Below are 27,233 nucleotides of genomic sequence, written 5' to 3'. Positions count from 1 at the left end.
GAATGTAAAACAGCCTGAAGGACACAAGTAATTATTTTCTGCCAGACTAAACTGATATTTCCCTGTGGGAGAATGGTGTGGTGGAAACAAAGCTTATGGGTATCAATAAAATGAGATGTATGTCTTGTCTTTGTCAGAGAGTGAGGGCCTGGAGTGAGGCCACAATCCCAGACAGGAACGCAGAAATGGCTGCAAGAAGCATATAGGGATATGGAAGGACAGGTTTCAAGATGTCACCCTCATCTATTATCTGCTGATTCAATTAATATTTAACTTAACAGGTCATAACTTGAAATTTCTTTAAGTCAAACTTCCTAGGCTTTATCTCATAATTATTGAAATGAATTCCTGGGGCAGAAGCCCAGAAAACTTTTCATTGAATGGCTTTTTTGGAATGATGTTTAAGAATAGCTAAAGAAATGATGGAGAAATGAATAAGGCAATGTCTCTTATTCAGTTATTATATCCAATCGTGCTTGCATTTCTTCACTCCTGCACAGGCAAAATATTTACTGATTTCTTAATATATCCAACACTGTGGTAAACATTGGGAGGAGAACAGACATAATTCATGCTTTACCATAGAGTACTGTTTGATAAGTTATATAAAGAGGTAACTTACATGACAGTGTGATAGTCAATATGACAGTGCTGCTCCAATGATGATGATGTGGGAGCACCTAAAAGGGGATATTTTCAATAGATTTTGAGAAGCTTTGATAGACAGATTTTCAGCAGTAAGCTTGACATTGTCCTACCCTGGAAAGTATGTCTCCAGGTAATACAGTATCCCCAGCACAACGCCATCTATTTCTCAGAGTGATTGACTCAACAATTGCTTCCAGTAAATTTTCTCATCATTATTTCTAATTAACTAATGTGCTGGAATCAGGCTGGCAACCTTCCAACTATCTTAAGGTTTTATACATCCCTAACAAGTGATTTGGTTTTGTTATTTTCTTGGTATCACTGCTAGATAGCAGCCGACATTTAAGTTCTCAGATGAGACCTCCTTTGTTGCCTAGGTCTTTCAAGACACATGTTTCAAGTTCTTTTTAAAAACAAACAAAAAAAGCCACTTTGCATTAGGAAAGTAAGCATATGAGGCAGTGAAAATGTAGTGGTCTTCACATACCTTTTGATTTCTTTACTTAGAGCCTAGACATAGATTTGAGATCCCTCAATTCAGTTCTCTGTACCCTTTCAAGTTGTAGTAGTCCCCAGTGTCTTAAAAATTGTCAAAATTAAGGTATTTGGAGGATTGAAGTGATCCTAAATATTGCTCTTATTTAGCAGCGGCATACATATCCAAATCAACACCCAGGAACATAGACACTATTTCACTCGGTGGAGTCAATAAACCAAACTTTACAAAGATCTTGTGTAATCAATAAAGCATGGAAACTAAATAAGATTGACATTTTTGGAACTGTCTGGGGAGTTTTAAAACCAAAACTAAAATAAAGAAATGAAAGTACAAACCACTGAAGAATTACAGGATATATTCTACAGTTGTAATTTTCTTAAAGCCTTAAGACTATTTTCAGAATGGAAAATTGAAAAGGAAAAGAAAAGAATGTTTCCAGGCTGGGCATGTTGGCTCATACCTGTAATCCTGGCATTTTGGGAGGCCAAGGAAGGAGGATCACTGAGCCCAGAATTTCAAGACCAGACTGGGCAACATAGTGACATCCCATTTCTACAAAAAATAAAATAAAATACATTAGACAGGTGTGGTGGCATGCACCTGTAGTCCCAGCTATTCAGGAGGATGAGGTGGGACGACAGCTTGAGCACAGACGGTAGAAGCTTCAGTGAGACACGATTGTGCCACTGCACTCTAAGATGAGTGACAGAGCAAGACCCCATTTCAATTTTTTAAAATGTCTCCATAAAAGTTTTGTGTAAAGGAAAAGTAGAAAAGGCCCTTCAATTATGAGACTTAGTAAGACCAGAGAGTAAAATGGAAATAAATAAAATAGTTTCAAGGGTTGGTCAGATTATTTATTGTTTGTTTGAGCAGACCTTTAAAGAGCTCAGATTAATCTCATTTTATTTACTTCAGTGAGACTTGAACACTTCTGATAAGTTAGTAGGAAAAAGGAATAGGAATCGGATGTGAAACTACTATAAATAGATAGTTTATATTCCTTGGATTTCATTATGAATGCAAAGAGCATATTTAGCAAAATACCATGAAATTTCATTTGGTATTCTTAATTAAATCTCATGAAATACAATAAAAGAAATAATAATAAAAATGATATTTCCAACACTTTTTCCAACAAGTGAATGTTAAAACTGAGCTAGTGAGACAATAATGGTTCTGAATGCTAACTGCATGTAATATTCAGTTGCAGATCAGTGAGTCGTTGGGTTGAGTTATAACATCACTACAATTGTGTATAATCTTAGAAAAATTTTGTATAATTTTAGAATAAGTTCTGTATATTGGCTAATAAAATCAGATAATTTAATTCAGAAAATTGGTACAAAATCAATAAAAATATTAATAAAGGGACTCAAGTACTAGGATACTCTGTGGCAAAATTAATCTTGTTTTATTTTCATACCCAATACCAAAGTTTAGAAGTTATGAAAGCATGAATGTTCATCCCTGACTTATTTTTTTAACTCAATGAGCTGTGATTTCTAATTTTATAGTAGAGTTCTCTAACTAGCTGACAGAGCTGTTCAAAGCTTTGTCCCTAAAATTTTGCTAATCTCATTGTAGAATATTTTGCAGCAGATAACACTAACAGTGAGCATGGGTTACAAAAGGGTTACAAAAGAGAGAGAATTGATACCACTTCCCAGACAGAAACTCAATGTTCTCACAGTGTTCTTTGAAATGTGTCTCTACATGTATAGGAAAGATTGTGATCTCAATAGCTCTTTGCTGACAGTACACTCAAAGGCAAAATAAAATATCTATTCCACCTGCCAATTAGTTTCTCACTTAAAGCACCTTACTCTACTCTAAATGGTCCTCTATTCCTCATTTCTGCCAAGAAAAAGCATTATGAAATTCATAATGAAATGACTTGCAGTAGTGCCAAAATTGTGCTTCATTTTTATCCAAACAAAGAAATTCCAAAAATACAGGAGAACCCATGAAATCAAGGAAAAATGAATAAGGATAATGGATGCCATATTAAATAATCAACAAATATCAACACCTTTACTGGATACATGCCAGAACCATTCTAACAGATTTAGAACTCATGGGAGGCTACCTAATGTAATTAAAATTTTGATTTTTTTCAATATTTTAGGTAATTTTGCCAGAGAGCATAAGATTAAATTATAAAGATGGGGCTGGGCACAGTGGCTCATGCCTGTAATCCCAGCACAATGGGAGGCATAGGTGGGTGGGTGGATTACTTGAGGTCAGAAGTTTGAGACCAGCCTAGCCAACATGGTGAAAACCTGTCTCTACTAAAAATACAAAAATTAGCCGGGTGTGGTTGCGGGTGCCTGTAACCCCAACTACCCAGGAGGCTGAGGCAGGAGAATCACTTGAACCCAGGAGGCAAAAGTTGCAGTGAGCCAAGATCATTCCACTGCACTCCAGCCTGGGCGACAGAGCAGGACTCTGTCTCAAGAAAACAAAAACAAAAACAAAAACAAAAACAAAAAAAGGAGAACTTTTTGCTTTCTTAATTATATTTAGACCATGTTGAAGCTCAGACTGGCTTCCTTATAGGAACTCTTAGCTCAGTGAGTTTTCTACTGGAGAAGTAAAAAGGACCAGTCAGGTCAAGACGAATACTGTGTATCTTATACAGTAGAATATAGGAAAGTGAAAAAACTCTTTACTTTTTTGCCTAAACAAAAAACATTGGTATTTACATAATAGATTGTTGGGGCAATTGGAACGAGCAAAAACCTAGAGCAAATTCATGTGTAAAAACGCTGGTATAACCTTAAAATATATTGGATATCATAACCTGATATGTTTTCTTCATAATTTACATGGGATGGTAATACACTTTAGAAGAAAAAAAGATTTCTATGTACAAAAAAATGGCAAGCAATGGTTTTGACATGTTAAACTATATGCAGTAAAACAAAGTAAATATTCTCAAGGCATTTATTTTATGATTTCTATATGAATTTCCAGGAGGGCAATATAGAACTCAAGTAGCATTTACATTTACAAATGTACTTGGATATAGAGTTCATTTCTCATCTAGCACAACCTGGGTTTAAAGTTATGTGGAATACAATTAAAGAAATGCTGAATGAGTTAGAGAAAATGGGTATGAAATAGAGCCATTCTTTAAGCCATTCTTCCATAAAGGCATATGGATATAATCAAGTTCTGGCTTGTCTAAATCCAATTCCAGTTTATTTGTTTGTTTTAATATTATCTACCAGAAAATATAGTAGTCAGAATTTAAAATAAAATCATGTGCAACTGCAGACAAAATATCTGTCACAGGCAACAAGTGACAACCATTGAAAGAATAAATTTTTCTCCATTTACTGTCAGTCATTCAGAAAATAGTTATCAAATAATACATGTCAGACATGATGTGAGATGCTTGGTTTCCAAATATAAATAAAACAAATAAACCATAATCCTTGCACCCAAGGAGCTCACAATCTAGTGGTTTGGCAGGTGGGAAGAGGGAAGACATTTAAAGAGATAATACAATCTACATTGTAGATTTCATCAAAGAGGAAGCACATAATTCAAAGTCATGCATTGTTTATGAAAAGTCGCTAACATAAGCTTTACATCCAAAAATAATTTTCAGCAGTATTCACTTTTAGTGCATTTTAAAAGAACTATAGAAAAGTGTTACAATTCTAAATTCCATGTATTCTTCTAAATAACATGGTTATTGTATGAAATCTAGACTTTCTTTGTGCATATTACCAATTATCTATTTTACACTTACAATAACATGCTGTAAATCAAAATCAAGCCTCCAAACATACCTTTGAAGAGACAGAATTACAAATAATATACAAAGGCAAACAGCTGTTGCACTAGATTACCCTTCCTGAAAAATGTGATAATGCAGACCCTTTTCTTTCCTGACAGCCATTTAATAAAATAAAGCTCCCCCAAGTGAGAAGTGCCTGCCAACAAAGCTTGAAAAAGGTGTTATGCACTCCAGCATCTTTTTTGCTGTGTCAGGATCCATACGGAAACATTGTAAAAATAACTTCCATAAATCCCTTTCTTTTGTTCACATTTTTCCAAATATTTTTGTTCTGTTTGATCTTTTTCTTTTCTTTTCTTTTCGCTTGGCTCAATAAAGTTATGTGATAGTTTTGCAATTTGTTCTTCTAGGATTATCTAAAGGTGTCATTTATGTACTCTTGCCACAATGTCCCAGAATCTGTCACCTAAAATAGATTAACAGCAGCTGGCTTCAATGATTATGGTGTTCTCTTTGCATTCTGTCTCAAGAGAAGTTGAAGTAGAAAACAGGAAATTTTGTAATTCTTGGAAAATGAAAATAAACTAGTAGTTGTGCTGAGGAGAGATTGTAACTAATGTTCTCCATAAACACAAATAACTGAGTTCAGAATAATACATAAGCTTAATTAATAACATTGCTTTTAAGCAGTGTAAGAAATAGAACATTTTATTTTTTGTTCATATGATATAATTCATATTTCTGAGGTGAAACCAATGTACTAAAGACCCAGTCTTTGGAATTTCAAATGTTGAGAACTTTTAATTCATTAGTTGATTTTTTTTTGATCTCCTACTCAAAATGTTGTGTCTTGACGATAAACCAAAAATAAACTTAAGAAACATGGAAATATACTAACTCAAGTAAGGAAAAACTCTAGAGCTAAAAACTTCAGATATGGGTGAATTCAAGTTTTATAATAAACAGTCTGTTTCTTTCCCACTGTCACTTATTGCTACTCTCTTAATGGTAAAAGTGATGGCCCAAGACTCATTCTATTAACTGATCAACCTGCTGCAAAGAGAGTGACCTTAGCAACATAACTCACATAAATTCCTAAATGAATACTGATTATTCTTAGCTTAGGTTGCTCCAGTGTTACTCATTATTTCCAGGGAGGTGGAGTATTTTGATTGGCCAACCCAGATTATGTTAGGCATCTGTGAAAGAAAAAGATCATCTGATAATTTTAAAAGTCCACAGAATCACATGGAGTAGAATAAGGTTATTTTCCAAAGAAAGAATCACTAGGCAAGAAAAGAAAATTGGCACATGTCTCCTGTATCTTACTTTCAAAATATGTCTTTAAAGATACCATAATTAAGCTGTAAAATATTTGAGTAACAATAAAGAAAATTAGTTGACTATAAGTCCACTACCCTAATATAACTGTTGCCATTTTCATTTATTCTCTTTTTACATATATACAGACAGATGATAGATAGATAGATAGATAGATAGATAGATAGATAGATAGATAGATAGATAGATAGATAGCAGACTTTACTGGCATAATCATGCATACAAATACAGTGCTTTTTTCTTAACACTAGAACATAGACTTTTTTCATATGTTAGTTTTCTTTTTTCTTTTTCTTTCTTTCTTTCTTTTTTTTTTTTTTGAGATGGAGTCTTGCTCTGTTGCCCAGGCTGGAGTGCAGTGGCATGATCTCAGCTCACTGTAACCTCCGCCTCCTGGGTTCAAGCAATTCTCCTGCCTTAGCCTCCTGAGCAGCTGGGTTACAGATGCACGCCACCACGTCCAGCTAATTTTTGAAATTTTTAGTAGAGACAGGTTTTCACCATGTTGGCCAGGTTGGTCCCGAACTCCTAACCTCAAGTGGTCTGTCCACCTCGGCCTCCCAAAGTGCTGGGGCTACAGGCATGAGCCACCATACCGGTCTCATGTGTTTGTTTTCAAAAGTACTTGAACTGGCCTCTTTTGATGACTTCTTAAATTGCTTCACATTTTCATTACAATAATTAACCTAATAATGAATATTATTGTGCATATATTTTCTCCCTCTTTTATATTACTTGCATAAAATAAATTTTAGGTAGATTCAATAGCCTAAAGCTTAGGAGAATTTTATGGTAAAAGATAATTTTTAACAAAATTGTGTACGATACTTTGTAAAAATCCTCTCTGTTGTAGAACTTATTAGATTCTGATCTGTTTCCTCAGAGTGCATACAATTCTGAATATTGATAATTTTTCTCATAATACTGTTTTTAAACTAGGATTTAAATATTCTTATTATTTTATTTTACATTTTAAAAACCTGACAGGTAACACTGCATGTATTTATCATATATAAGGTGATATTTAGAACTATACATCCATTGTGGTTTGACTACATCTAGCTAATTAACATCAACATTACCTAAATGATTATGAATTCTGTAATAAGAAAACTTAACATCTACTCTCTTAGCATTTTTGAAGAATACAATAATTTTATTAACTAGAGTCGACATGCTATACAATAAATCATTTGTAATTATTCCTTCAACAAAATGGGGAAAGACGGTACCTTTGATAAATTGGCTTGGCAAAACTGGATATCTACATGCCGAAGAATGAAATTACACCATTTTCTCACAGCATACACAAAAATCAACTAAAAATGGATTAAAGACTTAAGTATTAGACCATAAACTATGAAACTGCTAGAAGAATACATAGGGGAAAAGCTTCACTGTATTGGTCTAGGCAACAATATTTTGGATAAGACCCCAAAAGCACAGACAACAAAACCAAAAATTGACAAATGGAGTTACCTCAAACTAAAAAGCTTTGGGAAACAATCAACAGAGTGAAAAGACAATCTATAGAATAGGAAAAAAAAATTCCAAACTAGACATCTAATAAATGGTTAATAGCCATAATATCACATAAAAAACTCCACTCAGTAAAAGAAAACAAATAACTTGATTTTAAAAGATGATTTAAATATTATTTAAAATATCAATGATTATAAATTTAATGCCCATTGTGTGACAAGTGCACATGTAATTTATACTATGAGGTTTTGATATTCCTATTTTTCAGATAAGAAAACTAATTTACAGAGAAATAACAAATTTCCAAGTTCTCTCAACTGGTACAAAATGTAAATTAAAGACTTCCCAACATAAATACTATCAACCTTTCCCATTACTTCTGTGTATCCAAATTTGTGATCTTCCACCCATATCAATAAGAAAATACTTGATCCTACACTACAAATACGTGTTTGCATAAATATATATATATATATATACAGATTTTATGTTTGTGCTACTAATACATCATGTATATTTTTGAAACAAATTTCAAATATAGAACTTCAAAAAGTAAAATATAAATAAAGAGTGAGTCTGTTGTTTCTTTACGCACCCCAGAGCAATGGCTTACATATCCCCACCCTTTCTGGCAGCCTCTCTTGGCTGTTCTCTTCCCACAACTAAGATTATCTGACTCTCATCTGCAGAATTCACTATTCCCATGGCTCTAGCTAAAGGAGCATCCTAGCTAATAAAACATCCTAGCTAAGGAAACAACATCCTTAGCTTGAGGTATATAAGTATTTAAATTTAGGGTGAATTCATTTTTCTTTCATAATGATACTGTTACATTTCACTTTGATCTCAGGTTCTAGTGGGACAACTGCACTTCCTAAGTGTAAGTGTTCTGTGTACCCTAGGCTGGTAATGAAGTTCTACCATCCCTCTTCAAATTTAAGCCTTAATAACCAAAACAGTACTTTGATACCTTTAGGTTTTGGACTCTATTTTCCATCCCAACTCCAGAGAGAAATATTTTATGTAAATCACAGGATGATTTAACTCAAATACCAATGGTTTGCCTACTCTAATTTACAAATACCAAGTTTCTTTTCTTGCTCTGTTTCTTCTGCTCTGGGATTTATCTTTAGTTATTGCTTAATTATCTTATGCAAATTATTTCCAGGTTTAGCACCTATTGCTGGCCACCATAATCTTAATTTTGTTCTATGTAAAATAAAATCCATCTCCTGTTCCTTACCAGGGTTTGGCCTCACATCCTTCTAGATCCTGAAGTCAGGCTCCAGTTCTCATCCTCATTTGTTCTACCTCACTTAATATAATTACTCTTCTATTCTGCCACATATCATCTGGGTTACCATATTTCAGAGAAGAGGAAATATTGTTTTTCTTTCTATTTGGGCTGATTCCTAATTGAGATTCTTTAAAATTAGCTTTACACAATAACTAAATGGTTTTAGAAAAATTTTTATATTATATATGTATAATATATGTGCGTGTGTGTATGTATGTGTGTGTGTATATATATATTTTGTGTATATATATAACTTTTTTATGCAGACCCTTGATAATCATAGTATTCCTTCTCCCTCTGGAAATCAGTATATTTAAGAATACTCTTTATGATTTTAGACTATAGATTAGGGTCCAATTATCTCACAACTGCCCAAGGGACCAGGTACAGAAAGATGTAAAAATTCATCAACATTTCTGCAAAAGCATAACCTTCAACTTTATCCTAAATGTGCATTGATAGCAATGCTGGTCCCAGGCAAAATCAAGAAGTTGAACCACCTGTATTACCTTCTGAAATGCATCTTCAATGTGGAACACCTTTACTTCACAGGTGTTTTTATACTGTCTTAAATCCATCTGTAAAAAGAGGAGCAATGTAGACAAAGATGTAACACTATTGATAATATCATGGATTCCTCTTCCCAAGATATATTGAATTTTATAAGATAAAAAAATGGGAAATCTATATTTACCATGAGAAAACATCAACATTATCAAATACATCACAGTTTACCTATTCTGTCCAGAGGATCCAATCTCAATTTTTAAATAAATGTTGAAGGATATTAGTTCTATAAAAACTTACATCTATTAAATTATTCAATTATTTTCAAAATAACTTTATTAAAAGTAAAAGAATGTACTAATTGAACAAGGGATTCTTAATAAACAGTACAGGAATTTTTAATTAGTTAAAATAAATATTTTTTAACATTTATATAAAGATTATATAATTCCTTTTTTATAGTCCATAAATGTAGGTGCTGCAGTCTTGAAAAATTAGTTTATTTTGCCAAAATTACATTGTAACCCTTACTTCTATCCTTCTTATTAAAATAGAATGCACTTCTCTTATGGTTACTTCATTATGAGGCCTCATATGCATACTGCATTGAAAAAAATAGAATAAAAGAAGAATAAATTAATATCTTCCACAGTTGCTTATATCCTTTAATTGATACTCATGGCTCAGTCAATAACATCTAGGTTCAAAATTTTACAAAGTCTGTTTTCAATTTACCTGTTCTTTCTTCAATTTATACCTTAAATGAATCCTATGTTCAAGTCAGATTTGAAACAACTCAATATTCCCTGAACTAGCCATAAACGCTCCTACCTTACCAGAATGCCCATTTTACCTCTGCCTCTCCAAATTCTTCAAGGCCTAGTTTAATCATTGGTAATACTTCCTATGTAACATAGGCTATCTTGAGAATCTGTGGAATGCAATGGTATCTGTTGATAAAACACACACATACACACACACACACACACACACACACACTTCAGTTGTAATACCTGGGCTCTATGTTCTTTATATTAGAAACCTCTAGCCTACATGATATGATACGCTGCTTCATCAGTGAAATCTTTTTTTTTTTTTTTTAGCAATGTTATATAATAAGAAAAAATGTTAGATGGTGATGCAAAATATCTGGACTTGGAGCTCTGCAACTAACTTGGACAAGTCACTTCATCATCTTGTGCCTCAGCTTTTAGTATGAAATGTGATAATAATGGCATATATCCATGAGTTACTATCCTATTTTTAATATTCTGATTTTGAGATCCACATCCCAAAATATAATCATGGAAAGCTAGGCTTCTGATTGTTTATTTTCATTCATTAATTAATTTAACCCATGTTTATTAAAAACTGACTTGGCACTAGATATTGTAGTAAAATACCTTAATATTAGTTTAATGAGACAGAAAACTCTAGAACTTGTCAGGAGATTTTAGTGAGCTAGCGGGTATACTCTAATCCATTTGCTCCCTAAAGCAGACTTCATTTTTTCAGCTGGGTATCAGAATCCAATATTTCTTTCAATGCCCACTTTCTTGGGTGGCCAATAAGTCCTGAAGAAGTCTATAATTGTCCATCTCTCTGTCACTGTTGCATGTTAAGCAATTGGACTTCATCATAATTAAAATATCAAGGAAAAGCACAAATGACCTGTTTTATTATTATTTAATATATATTCTTAAACCTTTAATTTTGGGTATTGTCTAATGTTTGTTTCTCTCCTAGATTGTAAACTGTTAATAGACAGTTACAATTTCTTGTTCATCTTTATATTCTATATGGCTTGTATATAATTGGTAATCAATATAAATTTACTGATTTATTTATCCAAACACATCCCTCTCAACCATAGTGCATACTATTTCACAGAGAAAGAATTCCTGCTGCAAATTTGGGTCATCCAGTTAAAACAGCCTCAAGGAAGAAATATAAGTTCTTCCCTACTATTTAAGCTACTTGCAACTCTTCTTGGGTAGCTGGTTATTCTATTACTCAAGTAATAGTTAAGTCCTGAATAAGCACTGCCTTATGTACGTACGCATATTTGGTAAGTTAATCATTTGTTTAAAAAATAATTATTTGCTGCCTACTTTGAAAGAAAAACTGCTATAGAATTTGAGTATCTATAGGACAGAGGTAAGACAGCTAAACCCTCAATGAACTTTCATCCTAGTGAGAGAGACAAACAGTAAACATATACATAAATGAGCAAAATAACTTCACAAAATAGTATATACTATGAGAAAAATGGAAATGTGTTGACACCATACATTGCACAGCAAAGGACTCTGAGTAAATGAGAGTAAGCTCAGAATTGACTGACAAGGTCAGCAATGTGACAGCTGAAACACTCTAGGTAAAAAAAATGGCAAATGTTTCCAAAATGCAGTACCAAATGCAGTGTGGCTGAAATCTGATTCTCTAAAATATGTTGCAGTACATTACATTCAAAGATATATATATAGGAGCTAGAAAAATGTGAAAAAATCTAAAAAATAAAGTATATACCAATGAATTAAAAATTTCATATCATCTAATCCAAAATTCAGTAGTAAATGTGTTCTTCCTATTTCATAGCAAAACACTTTGGGAGGCCGAGGTTGGCGGATCACGAGGTCAGGAGCTCGAGACCATCCTGGCTAACATGGTGAAACCCCGTCTCTACTAAAAATACAAAAAATTAGCTGGGCATGGTGGCGGGCACCTGTAGTCCCAGCTACTCGGGAGGCTGAGGCAGGAGAATGGCGTGAACCCGGGAGGCGGAGCTTGCAGTGAGCCGAGATCATGCCACTGCAATCCAGCCTGGGATGGAGTGAGACTCCATCTCAAAATAATAATAATAATAATAATAATAATAATAATAATAATAATAATTTGCAACTCAAAGACTTTGTGTAACTTTACCAAAGAGATAAATGGTAGAATTGGTGTTTGAAAACAAGAAATTTTCTTTACAGAGCTCATACTCATCTCACTATACTAGCCTACCTTGACTGTGTTTCCCAGTTTTTTTGTTTTTTGTTTTTTGTTTTTTTGAGACAGCGTCTCGCTCTGTCGCTCAGGCTGGAGTGCAATGGCACTATCTCAGCTCACTGCAACCTCCGGCTCCCGGGTTGAAGCAATTCTCCTGCCCCAGCCTCCAGAGTAGCTGGGATTACAGGTGAGCGTCACCACGCCAGGCTAATTTTTGCATTTTTAGTAGAGACGGGGTTTCACCATGTTGGTCAGGCTGGTCTCAAACTCCTGACTTCATGATCCACCCTCCTCGGCCTCCCAAAGTGCTGGGATTACAGGCGTGAGCCACCGTGCTCAGCCTGTTTCCCAGTTCTTGATCTTGGATCCTTTTAAGAACTTATATGCAATGCATCCTCTAAGCATCTTTCCTACAGACAAATGTCTCACTTAAATTTTGAAGTATCCCTTGACTAATTTTTTGGTACCAATGGTCAAAATCCTCCCATTCTTCTGCTTTTGGGATTTGTTTTTTTATTAAAACACCTTCACCACAATCAAGGTATTACACATATCCATCATCTTAAAAAATTTCCTTGTGTTCTTTTGTGTTTGTTTTCCCTTGATGCTGTGCATTCCTTATATTTCATTTTAGTCCAGCCCTCTGTTGTGCCAAATGGGATAGCCTCTCTGGAATTCTTAATTTGTAGATTAAAAATTATGTAATTTCTTTTAAAAAGTCATATTTTTTAAAGCAAAAAGAAAATAAAAACATGTCACAAATACTCTTTTTGGATTACAAAATTCAAAAAGTGAGTAAGCCATAAAGAATGCAGAGATCGAGAAAGAAATTTTGTTATAAACAGAAAAGAAGTTTTAAACAGATGGAATCTTTAATGAGTAGGATGATAGAATCTAATCAAGTTTTGCTAAACAAGATTGAGTGGTTAAAAAACCGAAGTTGATTGTGTATTGCTAGACTCCAGGGTCGGCGAATTCTAAAGGAGAAGATGATTTGATTGCATTTATGGAAATACGGATTCCTAAGTTACTGGGGACTGATACTGAGAATGATCAAATTAGAGTAAAAGGGCATTTTAGATGCCATGGAGAACATTAATAATGTAAGAAAACAAGCATCTCCAAATCTCTGATAACAAAAAGTACACAGACATTTCCATAAAGGGATATAGATAAATTACTTTTTAAAATTATTATTCATTCTGCCAATCTTATCACAGCAAAGAAATGAAAGATAACTCTTCCACTTACTTGTGCCTTAAAGAAAATAGCTATGATAAACAAAGACCCCAGAGAAATCCTTAATCAAGAGGTTCTGCATTTGTTTTCCTTGCATCTTGACAAGACCTATAGTAATAAGATTCAACAACAATGGATAATCTTATAAAAAGATGCACCAGTCCACTTGGCCATCTATTTAGAATTTTAATAGCTATCCCATACAGTGCATTCATTATATATCAGAAACTTTTATATTTTTCTATTTTCCATTTATCAACTCATTTTAATCCTCACAATAACTTTCTGAAGTGAATCTTACTATATCAACTTTATAAATGAAAAAAAAAAACTGTGTCACAGAAATGTTATATATCTTGCTCAAAGTTAGATGGTAGTGAGTAAGTTATGGATCTTGGATTCAAACCCAGGAAGTCTGACTCCACATTCTGTGCATTTCATCACAATATTTTGCTGTCTATGTTCTGCCACAGTGTAAGGGATCTCAAGATAAAGCAGTGCACACAACTGGCAAGTTACAATATGTAAAGTTCCTTTACTCAATTAACTTGACTTTGAAGACATAATTTTACTCTTTCCCAGGCAGCCTTAATATGTCTTCTTAACAGGTATAGTTAATTTTTTGGAGTCATTCTACCTCTTTTACCAGTTAATCTTTACTTCTGCCTCAATCACAATCTGACATTATTTCTGTTATCTCCTCTGATCAAAGAAGTGAATGTATTTTCCACTTCCCAAAAAACATATTTTCTCAAATAAACATTGGCATAACCAATAAAATTTGAGGAGGAATTATCTTCAAATTGCAAAAATTACCCTGCTTAGCCATTTCCACATCAACCTTTAAGAGATACCTTCCTAATAGTTGCCCCCAGTCATCCCATTAGATCTCTGCTTCTATCGTCCCACTATCCCTAATTACTCACCTGGGTACAAATCTCTCCTTCTAGCAATTTCTATAATTTGTTGGCTACATAGCTCAAGTTAATATTCTAAAAGTTTTTTTCCATCTTTAGTCTTATATTTCTTTGATATTTCTACTTGATTTCAATAAAATCATCCTCTGGCATTGACCTTCTTCACAAGAGGTCTTCCCATTTCTTTACTTCCAAGAAACCTGTGTTCGTCCTGATATCATCCCTTTCCACAAACATTCACCAGTTCCACTGTACCATCTCCCACTTTCCACAAAGAAAAGTAAGTTTACAAAGGGGATTGGAATATTCTGCTACAACTTTCAGCTTTTTAAAATTTCCACATTAGTCATACAAACACCTTTTTACTGGCCTTCATTTCAGGCAAAGCTCAATGGCTTTAGTAACTGAGTCACAATTTTCCTCTCTATTCTAATCCCTCCTCTCTTTTTTCTATAGTTTGCTCACAAATTTCCTACCATGATCTTCAACTTTGGGACTGCGCTTCACTTCCCCTCAGCTTCATAAAACAAGCACAGTCCTACCAGAGGTCTTGTAAGTCATTCAGAATGTTTTAAACTCTGAGATCACAGACTGTAAAATTTATTTTTCTAAACACACTGTGATCACCACCCACTTACCACATTTCGGTTGTCCTTCTGGAATCTGCTTCAGAGATTGTAATTCATTTTCACAGAAATCTAGAATTGGAAATGGCCTGTTCCAAACTCTAATAAAGAATGCCTAAACTACTCTTGAAGGTGAAATTCTTTTCTGTGCTTAAGAAATTTACAAATGGAGAGATTAATACTTTGAGGAGAGTGATGTCAAGAGGTAGTTAATTTGGACTTGTGCAGACATAAGTCCTATTTAATGTTTAAATTCATCTGTAGGCTTTAGTTCTCAACTTCAAAGCAACATACATTTTTTTACTCTCTCAAAAATCATAAATACTTAAGATACAAATACTTCAGATAAACCTTCTTATTTTTACTGATTTCATCTTTTTTCCTCATCATATTTATTATTGCTAAATGCACGCCAATGCTTTGTCAATAAATCCATCAACTTGAGGTGCAGAGAGGGGAGTAGCCTTCCTCTAGTTCAAAAATACATACCATCACAAAGACATCAGGTGTGGAGATATGCTTACCCCATCCTCAGTACTGAGAACAATGCCTAACACATAGTAGATACCCCATATATATTTACTAATCAAATGAATGAATGCATAATTTGAAGGGTATACTTCAGATGTGCTATATTTAACACACAATATAGTGGAGTTATTAGCACTTTAACACTGCTTTAGTTTACAAAGCCAAATATTGACTCAATTTTTATAATAGCCTTGTTACAGAATAATACAGTTTATGGTTTACCACAATTTCCAAGTCTTGACTAGGCTGAATTTGTTTCATTATGAATTAGTTTTAATTGTGCCATCACCTCCCTTGAATTCAATGCAGTTTTGTTTGTTAAATCCAAGTGTAGTTTTCACAGTTTTCCTGTTACATTTCACTTTCTTAGATGTAGCCTATTTCATCATTTTATTTGAAATCTTTCTGAGTCACAATGCTGTAGTGCATCACATTAGGGATTCTTTGCTAGCTTTCGGTCATTCATCTGTTTGATTCAAATAACCTATTTAGAGCATATGGTAAAGAGAAATTGATCATTATGTCTATATTCCAAGCATTGTGTTAAAAATGCATAGAGCTTTTTCTAACGTATCTAATCCCTCTGCCATCTTCTCTGGAGTTTCCATGATTTTGAAAAGCCATCTATGTCTTTATATAATTACTGAGTAAAACAGGACATTTTTGCACAATTCTGCAAGGTATCCCACCCCAATGATGATCAGACATTCCTTGATTCAGTAAATATTTAATAAACACTGTATGCCAGTAGGTGTAGAGTCAAAGTTATTACATTAAAAACAAGTCCTGATATTTGTGGTTGAGACAAATAACTTCATAATGGTAGATACTATCTAGTGCTGTGTAGAAATAAAAATCTATGGTAATGCAAATTGAGTATAAGTGTGCGTATTCTAAATAAGTGATCAGGGAAGACCTTCCTAAGGTAATATTTGAGCAAAGACTTAAATGAAGTGAAAAAAAAGGTGTTACAATATCTAGGTGAGGAAAAACAGCAAAACTTTGGGGCATAATTATTCTTGATCTATTCAAGGAACAACAAAAAAGCCAGTATGGCTGAATCAAAGTAACACCAAGAATGAATCAACCAATTATGCAACACTTCTTGAATATAATCAGGCATGTAGTCACTTATTCATATAATCACACTATCTTCTAGCTAAAATACCTCCCTTTGTGAGCAGGGTAAACAAGAGAAATAATGTCAAATGCCTCACTAGATTTCATATACATCATATTTCTGTTACTGGGTATGTAACTCCTAGATCTCCTAACTCCATTTACCTTCCAGATCAACCTGAACAGGAGTATTAGCCATTCAATGATAATTTCTATGTTATTCTACAATCACTTACCTCTTTATTCTACTAAAACATATGCTATCTAATCTCCCCTTAATCCTCAGAGTTGTTTGAGTATCTCTAAATGATTCACTATAATGTTATTAATGTCAGCAATTCTAAAATCTTCTCTACTTTTTATGCTTTCACAACAACTTCCCAGTTGAAGAGTATTGTTTTCTTATGACTTTTCTCACTGATAAGCTTTTCACTACTCTCTTGTCATTTCTGGCTTTCTTTGATGTGCCCTCTACTGCTCTCACACATTGGTAAATTTGATTTTTCATAATTGGGTATGATTTTAGAGAGTTAGAAGCCTACCAGATTTAGATGTAGGTGAAGTTTTCTTTGTTGATTTTCATGAATGACAAGACATTGAATTGTAATGTCTCTTTATGCCAATTTCCTCATCTGTGAACCGGAGATAATACGGTTTTTTGCTTGGGCACTTACATTGACCTTAGAAGACTTCTCTCCAGCTCAATGTTGTTCCTTCTTTAATCCACGGGATTCTCACATCTCAGTAAATATTTTATCCTATGATACTGCAACTCCAAAATCATGTCCTTGCACATGTTACCCTCTGCCTGGAATACTGTTCCCTCACCTCACCTCCTTCTGTTCTTGGTAAGTGCCTATTGCTTTCCCACACATAGATCAAATATTTATTCCTCTGACACAGCTCGTTTAGGTTATCTAGGCAGTTGATTTTACCTTATTTAGCATTTTCATAGGACTTCGTACATGTCTCTAATATTATATTTTATTTGTGTTTCCTAGGGGACTGGAAGATACTCGGGCTGAAACTATTAATTATTTATATATGATCACCTTTAAAAACCTTAGAACAAAGTGGAATATAAATATTATGTTTGTATTGTCTTAAAAAATCTTAGAACAAAATGGGATATAAATATAGCTACCTATCCTATGTACAATTATGTGTATATGATTACATATGTATAATATATACACATATAGCATATTACATGTTATGTGTTTAGAGTGAAAGCAGCTTTTTTTTTTTTGAGATGGAGTCTTGCTCTGTCACCCAGGCTAGATTATAGTGGTGTATTTCTGGCTCACTGGACCCTCTGCTTCCTGGGTTCAAGTGATTCTCCTATCTCAGCCTCCTGAGTAGCTGGGAATACAGGTACGCACCACTATGCTCAGCTAACTTTTGTATTTTTAGTAGAGATGGGGTTTCACCATATTGGCCAGGCTGGTCTAGAACTCCTGACCTCATGATCCACCAGCCTCGGCCTCCCAAAGTGCTGGGATTACAGGTGTGAGCCACTGTGCCTGGCCAAGATGCAATATTCTTAAGAACCCAAGCTCTATGGTAAGGTTTTTGGGTTTATAGTCCATGTCTACCACCTCAGTGTTCTATTACCTAGGAAAATTCACTAAATAATCTTTGAGCTCAGCCTCAGTTCCTTACTCTTTTAACACTGGTTTATAATTATTCCCACATCACAACATCGTAGTGAGAATTAAATGAGTGCCTACAGAGCACTTGGATATTTAAAATCTTAAATATTATCCCCCTTTCTCTTCTAATACATTTTCCTCTTTGAGTCTAGCAATGTATCTTGTACATGTTAGGGGATCACAGGCATCCACTAGTGCACAGAGCACAGTCTCTGCAACATAGTAGATAATCAATAAGTGTTACTGAGTGATAAATGGACAGATAAAACACTGCCTTTCTACAAGTAAATTTCACAGAAATTTTACTGAAGGGAAAACTTAAAATCCCAGGTATAAAGTCACTTGTCTGAAAATATAAAGCCAGCAAGTAAAGACCAGAGCTCAACTTTTTACCATTCTATTTTCATAAAGTACTCCTCACTACACTGCATTTTCACAACTGATGTGTGTGTATTATAAATAAATACAAGGAATGAAGGAAAAGTACAAGGAAAGAAGGAAAAGTGAAAGAGTAGGGGGAAAGAAGAAAATATGTTCACTTTAATTACAGTTTATTTTCCATGGTCCCTGACTAATTGCGGGAACTTTATAAAGTTTGCCATTTTTTGACCAAACTCATATTTGTGATTTGGAGATTTATAATGCTTCCCTTGACCACTGCTGTGTCTATACTGCCCTGTTTTTTCTATAGCTAAGCACATACTATACACTCTTCCAAATAAAACATACCTGCCAGTATTCCTAACCATTTGTTCTATCTAGAAACAGATTGTGTTATTCAAATAGAATCGTAACTACATGAAATACAATTTAATTAATATTTATTGAGAGTCCCTAAGGTGCATTCATTAACTAAATGAAGAATGATTTGTTTTTAATTTAATAGCAGCATGACATAATACCATCTGAAAGTATAGTTGGAAGCTCCTACAATCAGTAATTAAAGAAGAATGAGTATATTAATGACCATGAGGGCCTTTGCCACTGGGAAGGGGAGATTTGGATGACACACATCATCAGCAATGAAGCAAAGGGTTGGTTTATTTTCCCTTTATAGTCTCAATCCAAACTTAATGGCTTGGACACTAATATAAGTTAATGAGAATTTCACAGGAGAAATTCTATATAGTGTATGCTGACAATTCGAGTGCCGTGAACTGACTAAAAGCAGGAACATTCTTAGCAACTTGAATAAAGAAACCTTTTATAGTCAAAGATTTTCATCATAGGTAATGAAATAAAATTTATATTGCCTATTTCTCACTAAGCAGATCACTTGAAAAATACACTCACATGCATATAGTTATGTATATTACACTAAAACACACATTCACACATACATGAGTAAACCAGAATGTCTTTCAGAAGACCTACAAAGAGTAATTCTATCAACAAAGCTAAAGTTCTCCTTGGTGGTTATGTTATCCCATCCTTTTTATAGTTGTGGTACATGAATTACTGCAGATGACACCTTCAGTGAGACAAGTTATCAACATAAGAAATTTCAGGAACAAAGCCAACTGGAAAGATATGCCAGTTACAGCAGAATAAAAGACAGTATGACTCCAAAGTATTTATAGAACGTGTGCTGCTCTAAGGATCCATAAGCACAGACACTGCAATGTTGTCTGCCAGGACAGACTGGGGCTCAAATGTCAACAATGTTCACTACTGAGTCAATCATCCCTGAGTATAATAATGGCATACCTGAAGTAAGTTTTCAGTAGCTTTTTAATTCTTTCTTTTCACTGTTCATATCTCTGTTCATCTGGACACCCTCTATTTAAGTGGTAAAATTCAGTCTTTACACATCCCTTTACTGAATTGTTCCGGCCAAGTCCTTTCCTTCCACAGTGGAAATGCATACCATTTTCTTATTTTCTCCTAAGATTATCAAAATTCAACTCTTCTACCTCCTCACTTCTACCCCGTTGCAACCGTCTCTATAACTGACATCCTGTAAAACACTGGGTTCCAAACTCTAGCATCATCAGAATCACCTGGAGGGTTTTTTTAAAACACACATTGCTGGGAGCCACCCCCAGAGTTTCTGATTTAGAAAGGCATTTCCAGGAAGTTCCCAAGTGAGGCTGTTTTAGCAGGGTATTTCCAGGAAGTTCCTAGGTGATGCTGATGATGCTGGTCTAGGCGCGATTTTGAGAATTACTACCCATAAGGTATTTACACACTCATTAGTATTTATCCATTAAAGGACAATGATAATACCCCATGATCCCTTTAAGTGTATTTTGTAAATGTACATAGTATAATTAATACCAATGACTGTACCTTTCAGAACATGAGTGCCTAGCACATAATAGTTGTTCGATAATATTTTATTAAATGAATCTGAGTGCAAAATAATAAATATATAATACATTTGTACCACTAATTTCAAGATTAGGCAGTAACTTGAGAGGGAAGAGCCTTTCCTCTAGACAGTCGCCTGCTCTGTGATATAGGAAAAGCACAAGAGCTCACAATGGTAATGACAATGATAGTAATAATACAAAACATTTCCATAAGGAGAATTTTGAAGATTTTAAAACATTTTCATAGCCTTCATATACTGGACACGAAACAGTTAAACAACACATCCGAGGCTGCAGCATACTAGAGAAATGTGTGCAGCACAGCACAGTACGTGTCCTAAAGTCATTGACATCTACACAGCAGGGAAGGCTTTCTCAGGCTGTGACCAGCTGAATGTTATTCACTTACAACCAAATCCAAAACAACCCCGGTGTCCCTTCCCTACTAGAAAAGGCTGCTACTTCTGGCTTTACAGGTAGGCACTTCACAGAGCATATATTAAAAGAGAATACACATTCTTAAAGTTGCAGCGGATCTAAAATTCTAGTCAGAACCAAATTAGAAACAGCGAGAATCAGAGCAATACAAATCCATGAATGTAGGAGATATCATTTAAGAACATGCAGATAGAAAAAAGAGGGCTCCCTAAAGGTAATTTCAACCCTGGAACAAAGATGCATCCATTTTAATTCAACGGATATGAGGTAGAAACAGCATGGGGCACAGAAGATTAGTAGGGCAGCAAAAGAAAAAGTTTCCAAGAAAGATTAGGACAGAGGCAATTCCATAAGCCATAAATACACAATTCTTAACTGTTGAGGTAAGGGAGATTCAACATTATGTGTAATGGGAAACATACAAGCTTATATTCACTGTATCTAGAAAATTGAACATTTAGAAACTATTGAAATTATCCTAGACAAATGCAGTATACCTTAAGGCTTGGTTTTATAACAAGGCATATTTCTTTTTTTATGTTATCTTTTTAAAAAATGTATTTTACTTGAAGTTCCAGGGTACATGTGCAGTATGTGCAGTTTTCTTACATAGGTAAACATGTGCCATGGTGGTTTGCTATCAACCTATCACCTAGGTATTAAGCCCAGCATACATTAGCTATTTTTCCTGATGCTCTACCCACTCCCCTCACTCCCCCAACAGGCCCCAGTATGTATTGTTCCCCTCCCTGTGTCCATGTGTTCTCGTTGTTCAACTCCCACTTATAAGTGAGAACACGTGGTGTTTGGTTTTCTGTTCCTGTGTTAGTTTGCTGAGGATAATGGCTAAAAGCTAGATATAACTTATTGACCCTACACACTTCATTGTGCTTCCCTCTCTTTCTGAGACCTTTAAATAATAAACTGTTTCTGTTATTTTATGTTGTTTTGTTGAGTTGTCTACTCTGTGTTTTACCTGAATGAAACACCAAAACTTCTTTCCCAGTTAGAACCTCCTATAGAGTCAATATCTTGGTAGGAATAAACTGGACTTCATTCAGCCATGAAGATATGTTTCTCTATGGGTAGCAAAGCACTTCTTCTCAACCCTAAACATTCAACACTGTGAAATCAGCAATGTTATGCCCACTTTACAGATAGAAAAAAGGTAATTGAGGCTTAGAGCTGGGACTTGAACTCAGGTTATCTGAGTGCAAACTCAGCATGTGTTTCATATACACATCTGTCTCTTTTTGGTACCTTGCAGTCAAATCCCTGGTAATTATTTAACTGAATGTCATACCTAGGAAGAACATTAACAAAGAATATTCAGGTCTATTCTTCAGACAAATTTACAGTCTACATGATTTTGCAGCAAATATCTCAGAAAATAACTCCTTCTTATCAGTCTATTCACATTTATGGTAAAATACCAACTTTTGTGGCAGGATTTTGAATACACAGAAAATGTAGCTTCTCAATGGGTTCACAGGAAATCTTATGGTATTATGTATTTAAAAAAATGTAGGTTACTATTTTTAGACTAATGGTTCCACCATTCTTTATAGCCTATACTTTACCATATCTCTTATTTTAATTTGATACCAGTATTTAATTAGAAAAATATTTCTAATGTTAACAAAAACAATTAAATGGTTGCTATGAAAGCAGCTTTACTGTTGAGTCACTGATATTTGTGAATACAGCATATGTCATATGAATCTTGGGGTCTGAAAGTGCCTTATTAGGGATTTACTTCAACCGCCCACTGAAGTGCAATGAAAATGCAAATATGGATTGGATAGACCTGAATTTGAAATCCAGCTCTGGCACATATTAGCTGTTGGATGTTAACCTGTCTGAGGCTCAGTGTATTTATCTGTAATTAGGATTTACAGCAAATTATAATTTTATGTTGCCTTTGCATCCATTTTGAATATGTTTAATTTTTTCATATCAGGATGAGGGCATAGTCACCCTTGTTTACAGTTTTCCACCTCCATCTAGTTTCTTAATGTGTCCAATCCAGATATCTACTTTATACAACCAACTCCCGGTGACCATCTCCCTATGGAAAAGCCTAGATATCATCTATTGACCCCACACACCTCATCCACTGCTCAGATACGCCACAGTAACTGCCTCTCAGTCACGGTGGACTCCATGGAACTCATCCCCGCTTGCTCTAAACTCACCATCAGAACTCTCCGCAGGAAACCCACCTAAGTAATGCCATGGATTGTATTAAAGACTTCAGCGCACAGATCTCTGGCTCACTCTCATTCACTCCCCACCCACTGGTTGGGCATGCATGTCCTGGACTAATCGCCTTTTCCCCTTGGTCCTCGGGGGTGTGCTTCCCTCTCTTTCTGGGACCTGTAAATAATAAACTGTTTCTGTTATTTTATATTGTTTTGTTGAGTTGCCTACTCTGTGTTTTACCTGAATGAACCACCCAAACTTAACTCTTTCCCAGTTAGTACCTCCTATAGAGTTGATATCTTGATAGGAATAAACTGGACACAGGTCGAACAAAAGTCACAAGGGTGTCTTAGTATAAATAAGTTTCCAGAGGGACACCTTGTCACAGATTGGACACTTAGGCATTAGGTAGTCGGCCAGAATAAAGAAATATCTGATGTAGTCATCCAAGACTAAGTCCCCTGAATTTCTGTTCAGGCAAGGCTAGAGCTTATGGCCACTATCATGAGACAGGCCTCGAGACCAAACTGGCAAAAAACATATACAATAGCATAGAGATAGGAAAACCCTGGCAAATTTTCAAATATATCAACTATGCCCTCTATGTGCACTTTATTCATATTTTGAACTTATTATAATATATACTTAATTATTTGTTGACTTTATTATCAGTCTTTACCAAAGGAATGCTCCATGAGGTCAGAAAACACATCTGTCTGTTTGCCACTGCAACTCCCGTGTTGAACATTATCCTGGTGCACAGTTGATGATCATACCTTTTTACTAGCAGCTGGGAGGGAGAGACGGAAGAAAGGAGGGAGGGAGGGTAGGAGGGAGGAAGGAAGGAAGGAAGTAGAGAAGGAAGGAGTGAAGGAAGGAAGGAAGGAAAGATGGATGGAAGGAAGGTTGGTTGAAGGTTGGTTGTGGTGGCAATTAAATACTCCATTAACATTAATCGATATTATTATCATTTATGCAAGGCACGAATCTCTTACATTATGTTTATGAAAGGTGGGTATAATCTTTGAGGACAGTCTCCAGTGAAAGCACATTTATAGTTCTTGAGGTGGCCCATTCCATATCCAGCGACTCCGAATGGCAGCATCATCTCTGCAAACCAGAGAAGAAATTTCCAGGTATTGGATCTTGTTCTCACTACTTATATTCCACAGAGCAAGTTTATTCTCCATTCGCAGAAGTATCCTTCAAATATTTAAAGACAAAATGTTGTATCTGTTTCCTTAAGAAAACTCTTCTCTCTCTCTCTCTCTCTCTCACACACACACACACACACACACACACCAGCACAGGCCTTATTTATTTAGATTTTTTTCTTTGAATTTTGTTTCCGCTTAAAGTTACGGCTTCTTTTATCTGGTTAATTGAAAGTCTTTTGGAGATAATGTTCAGAGTTAGGTCCACAGATATGGTTTAACAGGCTAGAGGCGAATAGAACAGTATAACCACATCTTTCCTTCTAGAATCTATACTTGCATTCATTTTATCTTCATGCTCTTCAGGCACTTGCCTACTAAGCTAGCCAGTAGAGTGAAGGTGTATGTTGCAAATACTACATTTAGTACTTACAAAGTAGTGAGAGAGGCAAAAATATTCCAGAGAATAACTTTAAAATAATAATGGGGAATTTAGCTAGGAGGGCCTAATGTATGAATGCAGTAGGAAGGTTATAAAGTTTCATTGGAAGGAAAATGCACATTTGATTTGTAAAATGAAGGGAGAAGGAGACATTTTTAGAGAGGATATTATGGTCTGTATTAGTCAACTTTTGTTGTGTAACAAACCATCCCAGAATCTCAGTTACAATAATTAATTATTTTTCTTGCTCAGAGGTCTGCAGCTCACTGGGGGAAGCTCTGCTTCAAGCTGAAGAATGGCTGGACTTTCCAGGCCTGAGGGTGAATTAATTCTACTCCACGTATCTCTGCATTCTCCTTGAATCAGAAGATGTCAGCTGCCTTCTCATGTGAATCCAAGAGTGCAAGAGGGGAAGTAAAAGCTAATAATTATTTATCATACCTTGGCTTAAGACAGTCTCAATCAAATAATAAAGTCCAAAGGCAACAGGATGGGGAAGTATTCTATACCTTTCTTTTTTTCTTCTTGTCATTATTCTCTTTTTTTCATATATATTTTTATTATACTTTAACTTCTAGGGTACATGTGCACAACATGCAGGTTTGTTACATATGTATACATGTGTCATGTTCGTGTGCTGCACCCATTAACTCGTCATTTACATTAGGTGTATCTCCTAATGCTATCCCTCCCCGCTCCCTCCACCCCACAACAGGCCCCCCTGGTGTGTGATATTCCCCTTCCTGTGTCCAAGTGTTCTCATTGTTCAATTCCCACCTCTGAGTGAGAACATGCAGTGTTTGGTTTTTTGTCCTTGTGATAGTTTGCTGAGAATGATGGTTTCCAGCTTCATCCATGTCCCTACTAAGGACATGAACTCATCCTTTTTTATGCCTACATAGTATTCCATGGTGTATATGTGCCACATTTTCTTAATCCAGTCTATCATTGTTGGACATTTGGGTTGGTTCCAAGTCTTTGCTATTGTGAATAGTGCCGCAATAAACATACGTGTATATGTGTCTTTATAGCAGCATGATTTATATTCCTTTGGGTATATACCCAGTAATGCGATGGCTGGGTCAAATGGTATTTCTAGTTCTAGATCCCTGAGGAATCGCCACACTGTCTTCCACAATGGTTGAACTAGTTTACAGTCCCACCAACAGTGTAAAACTGTTCCTATTTCTCCATATCCTCTCCAGCACCTGTTGTTTCCTGACTTTTTAATGATTGCCATTCTAACTGGTGTGAGATGGTATGTCATTGTGGTTTTGATTTGCATTTCTCTGATGGCCAGTGATGATGAGCATTTTTTCATGTGTCTTTTGGCTGCATAAATGTCTTCTTTTGAGAAGGGTCTGTTCATATCCTTCACCCACTTGTTGATGGGGTTGTTTTTTTCTTGTAAATTTGTTTGAGTTCTTTGTAGATTCTGGATATTAGCCCTTTGTCAGATGAGCAGATTGCAAAATTTTTCTCCCATTCTGTAGGTTTCCTGTTCACTCTGATGGTAGTTTCTTTGCTGTGCAGAAGCTCTTTAGTTTAATTAGATCCCATTTGTCAATTTTGGCTTTTGTTGCCATTGCTTTTGGTGTTTTAGACATGAAGTCCTTGCCCATGCCTATGTCCTGAATGGTATTGCCTACGTTTTCTTCTAGGGTTTTTATGGTTTTAGGTCTAACATTTAAGTCTTTAATCCATCTTGAATTAATTTTTGTGTAAGGTGTAAGGAAGGGATCCAGTTTCAGCTTTCTACATATGGCTAGCCAGTTTTCCCAGCATCATTTGTTAAATAGGGAATCCTTTCCCCATTGCTTGTTTTTGTCAGGTTTGTCAAAGATCAGATAGTTGTAGATGTGTGGTATTATTTCTGAGGTCTCTGTTCTGTTCCATTGGTCTATATCTCTGTTTTGGTACCAGTACCATGCTGTTTTGGTTACTGTAGCCTTGTAGTATAGTTTGAAGTCAGGTAGCATGATGCCTCCAGCTTTGTTCTTTTGGCTTAGGATTGACTTGGCAATGCAGGCTCTTTTTTGGTTCCATATGAACTTTAGTTTTTTCCAATTCTGTGAAGAAAATCAT

At 35.1% G+C, this 27,233-nt stretch overlaps 1 long non-coding RNA gene across 4 annotated transcripts in view; it reads right to left on the bottom strand.

The window, feature by feature from the left end:
- The window catches only part of LOC134759115 (uncharacterized), an 891,009-nt gene that overhangs the window by 577,459 nt on the left and 286,317 nt on the right, over positions 1-27,233 (bottom strand). The window contains exon 3 of one of the 4 annotated variants that reach the window (XR_010135028.1): positions 623-680. The exons of the other annotated variants lie outside the window; for them this stretch is intronic. This is a non-coding gene — a long non-coding RNA (uncharacterized lncRNA). The remainder of the gene's footprint in view (positions 1-622; positions 681-27,233) is intronic. 4 annotated transcript variants of the gene reach the window in all.

Source organism: Gorilla gorilla, chromosome 7 (assembly GCF_029281585.2).
Source record: "Gorilla gorilla gorilla isolate KB3781 chromosome 7, NHGRI_mGorGor1-v2.1_pri, whole genome shotgun sequence".
Lineage (NCBI taxonomy): Eukaryota > Metazoa > Chordata > Mammalia > Primates > Hominidae > Gorilla > Gorilla gorilla.
Note: the sequence above shows the minus strand (reverse complement) of the source record. Positions and strands in the feature narration are given on the sequence as shown.